The sequence below is a fragment of the Oncorhynchus mykiss genome, chromosome 3 (assembly GCF_013265735.2).
Source record: "Oncorhynchus mykiss isolate Arlee chromosome 3, USDA_OmykA_1.1, whole genome shotgun sequence".
NCBI classification, from domain to species: Eukaryota; Metazoa; Chordata; class Actinopteri; order Salmoniformes; family Salmonidae; genus Oncorhynchus; species Oncorhynchus mykiss.
Window position 1 is genome coordinate 45,010,625 of NC_048567.1, and position 4,580 is coordinate 45,015,204.

Sequence of the window (4,580 nt, forward strand, 5' to 3'; positions counted from 1 at the left end):
TAGTGTTTCTTGGCACACATGATATTAACTGTCATGCATTTAAGAAATTAAATAGTATGTGTCAGATGCTTGATGCTGGTGCTCCTTGGATTGTATGGTTTTTACTTTTTATTTCCAATATAATTTAAATGTATTCTAAAATATAGTTTAGGGTAAGGAGGGTGTACTTTTTTTGTTCTATACAGTGCATTTGGAAAGTATTCAGACACCTGGACTTCTTCCACATTTTGTTATGTTACAGCCTTATTCTAAAATTAATTAAATTGTTTTTTTCCCTCATCAATCTACACACACAATGACCAGCAAAATCAGGATTTTAGAAATGTAAAATCGGGTTCACTTCCGGGCTCCGGCTGGGCCACTCAAGGACATTCAGAGACTTGTCCTGAAGCCACTCCTGCATTGTCTTGGCTGTGTGCTTAGGATCGTTTTCCGGTTGGAAGGTGAACCTTCGCCTGAGGTCCTGGGCACTCTGGAGCAGGTTTTCATCAAGGATCTCTCTATACTTTCCACCGTTCATCTTTCCCTCTATCCTGACTAGTCTCCCAGTCCCTGCAGCTGAAAAACATCTTCACAGCATGATGCTGCCACCACCATGCTTCACTGTAGGGATGGTTCCAGTTTTCCTCTAGATGTGAGGCTTGGCATTCAGGCCAAAGAGTTCAATCTTGGTTTCATCAGACCAGAGAATCTTGTTTCTCATGGTCTGAGTCCTTTAGATGCCTTTTGGCAAACTCCAAGCGGGCTGTCATATGTTTTTTACTGAGGAGTGGCTTCCGTCTGGTCACTCTACCATAAAGGCCTGATTGGTATGCTGCAGAGATGGTTGTCCTTCTGGAAGGTTCTCATCTCCACAGAGGAACTCTAGAGCTCTGTCAGTGACCATCGAGTTGTTGATCATCTCTCTGACCAAGGCCCTTCTCCCCCAATTGCTCAGTTTGGCTGGGCGGCCAGCTCTAGGAAGATTCCTGGTGCTTCCAAACTTCATGAATTTAAGAATGGATGGAGGCCACTGTTCTTGGGGACCTTCAATGCTGCAGAAATGTTTTGGTACACTTCCCCAGATCTGTGCCTCGACACAATCCTTCAACCTCATGGCTTGGTTTTTGCTCTGACATGCACTGTCAACTGTGGGACCTTGTATGGACGTGTGTGCCTTTCCAAATCATGTCCAATCAATTGAATTTACCATAGGTGGACTCCAACTGGTATCAACATAAAGGATGATCAATGAAAACAGGATGTACATGAGCTCAATTTTGGGTCTCATAGCAAATGCTTATGTAAAATGGGATAGTTAATTTTCACACCACAAATCTAAACCCGCTTTTGCTTTCTCATTGTGGGGTATTGTGTAGATTGAGGATTTGTATTTATTTCATCCATTTTAGAATAAGGCTGTAACAAAATGTGGGGAAGGGGTCTGAATACTTTCCGAATGCACTGTATGCCGCGAAACGTGGCGCAATATTTATTTTGTGGCATGGATTTGCCAATTCTGCTTGTATTTGTTTCAAGTCTGTTCATTTGAGTTGGGTGATAAAGGAAGTTTGCAATTTCTTTCAATGATTTACTTATGGACTGTTTGTTGCTGTTTTATTCATGTTTTATAAATCTTAAGCTAAACAGTCGCTTGTCTTTTGTAAGCTTACAATCATAGGGGTTCCCTAGTGTAGGGGTTTTCAAACTGGGGTCTACATTTTGTTTCTTTTTTGGATGAACAATATTTATATATTTTTTTTGCGTAGGGGTGAAATATTATTTTATGAATATCGCTAGCTGCAACAGAATATCATCGTGGATACCATTTTTATGTCTGCGTCTAGTATGAAAGTTGGGAGGTAGTTTCATGAGCCAACGCTATCTAGCGTTAGCGAAATTACAACGTGTACAAAAATAGCTACCGCTGTTCATCCGACTCGCAAGTAGATAAATGGCTTCATGACAAAATCTCAAACTATCCCTGGAGGAAATGTAGTAATTGGAGCTAATTACAGGTTTTTTTTCTGTATAGAGCAATTCTTAGGCGGGCCATCTTAAGTGGTAATTTTCGGGATGGAGAAGCGATTTTATTATTCTTTTTTTACCCAAATTAAACTAACTAGATTGAAAGCATGCAGAAAAGATATTGAACTCTATTTTTTTATAGTGCTGTCTTTTGGGAACTAACAATCAAATAAAAGTCAGAAAAAACGTCCGTTCATGGCACATCCCTATTGATGATAAAAAAATAAAAAAAATTGAGCAAAGGAACATAGAATTAGCCATGGCAAAATGCATAGAATTACAGGAAATTAGCTTTAAAACTGCAAAATTGTCTCTCGGCTCAATGCAAATTTCCAGAAATGCTCGTTTGGCATCAAAACAGCAAAGCTTTCTCAGCTCAATGTAAAAATGTGTAGAATTGATAAATTGCTTTACAGCGGCAACATTTTCTCGACGCCGCCAAGGTACACTACCTTTTCTAGCTAATAGACTAGAGTTTACACTTCCTCTTCCAATGAACTGTGTTTAGGTCTAAATAATACATGTTTACTAAATCTCAACATTTAAAAAAGTTGATTACTTCTACTTGCCATTATCATTCAACTGATAACCAAAAAAAAGTAACATCTTAACATGATGGGGTGGTCCCAGGGTTGCTGGTCCCTGGGCAAGAAAAGTTTGAAATACCTGATCCTAATGCCTCCCAGTAAAGACCTGGTAGTTTACACAGTTGAAGTCGGAAGTTTACATACACCGTAGCCAAATACATTTAAACTCAGTTTTTCACAGTTCCTGACATTTAATCCTAGTACAAATTCCCCGTCTTAGGTCAGTTAGGATCAGCACTTTATTATAAGAATGTGAAATGTCAGAATAATAGTAGAGAGAATGATTGATTTATTTCAGCTTTTATTTCTTTCATCACATTCCGAGTGGGTCAGAAGTTCACCGACACACAATTAGTATTTGGTAACATTGCCTTTAAATTGTCTAACTTGGGTCAAACGTTTTGGGTAGCCTTCCACAAGCTTCCCACAATAAATTGGGTGACTTTTGGCTCATTCCTCCTAGCACAGCTGGTGTAACATTTGAGCGAAATAAGCTTTTTGTGAATATGGAAAAATTCTCGGTTCTTTTTATTTCAGCTCATGAAACATGAGACCAACACTTTACATTTGCGTTTATTTTTAAGTATATTTTAGCGAAGAATTTTTAAATGTCGGCTCAGATGTCTCCTCACACCATTTTTTTCTCCATCTGACAAGGCCAGTATTCACATCTTTTAGACATACTTTTGCTAAGATTAGGGTTTGGCTAGCTATTTTCTGGTCTCCTGCTTGCATTAAGTGAGGAGATTGAACGGGTGTCACGTTTACGTGAGTGTCTGATATGGAAAGCAATATCAGCAGAGCTTTTTAGTTGTTCAGGCTCCAGTATTCGATTCTTCCTAGAGTGCATTTTAATAAAAATGTATGCGAAAACCAGTTTTAGATTTTTTTTATTATCATCAATGTCGTGTTATAAGTAGTGTCCATAGTCAGTAGTGCAGTTTGATTGTGAAAATAGAGTAGTCTGTCTAGTTCCATAGGTAATAGGCCATCAACAATCACAAAAGGGCTGACATGGTCCGTGACTATCACTTTTTGAAATGGACAGTTAATTAATGGTCAAGGAGTCGTCTGTGCAAGTTTCAAAATCCATTCAATGCAAAAGTCAATTAATTTCGTAGTCCTTCCATTACAGGTGGTTCTTCTTGGTCGGTCACCTGTCTTGGTCAGAGGCACCAGGTGTCTGCCGGTGAATCTGAGGAGCTCATTCAGAATGTAGCTTTCCTTCTGCAGTATCTGGGAGTACAGATGGACAACTGTTAAAAGGAAAATCTTTCAATCATTGAAACATTTTCGTATCCCACTGGACACACACTGGTTGAATCAACATCGTTTCAATGTATTCTGTTAACGTATTGTGACGCGGAATCAACCTGGAAAATACATTAGATTTGAAAAATGTCAGCCAGTAGCCTACTTTATCGCATTTCAACCAGCGTTGTCAACAGGGTAAAACTTCAACTTAAATACATCGACTTAACCTGACTAACAGGATGTTGTTACATCACTAATTTCAACATAATCATCAGAACTATGTACACATTGAAATTACATTAAATTCCACATTGAGTGGTTGAAATTATGTAGAATTTCAAATTTGATTAATCAAATGTATTTATATAGCCCTTCGTACATCAGCTGATATCTCAAAGTGATGTACAGAAACCCAGCCTAAAACCCCAAACAGCAAGCAATGCAGGAGTTGAAGCACGTTGGCTAGGAAAAACTCCCTAGAAAGGCCAAAACCTAGGAAGAAACCTAGAGAGGAACCAGGCTGTGAGGGGTGGCCAGTCCTCTTCTGGCTGTGCCGGGTGGAGATTATAACAGAACATGGCCAAGATGTTCAAATGTTCATAAATGACCAGCATGGTCAAATAACAGGTCTGGGACAGGTAGCATGTCCGGTGAACAGGTCAGGATTCCATAGCCGCAGGCAGAACAGTTGAAACTGGAGCAGCAGCACGGCCAGCCCAGACAGGAAGATCA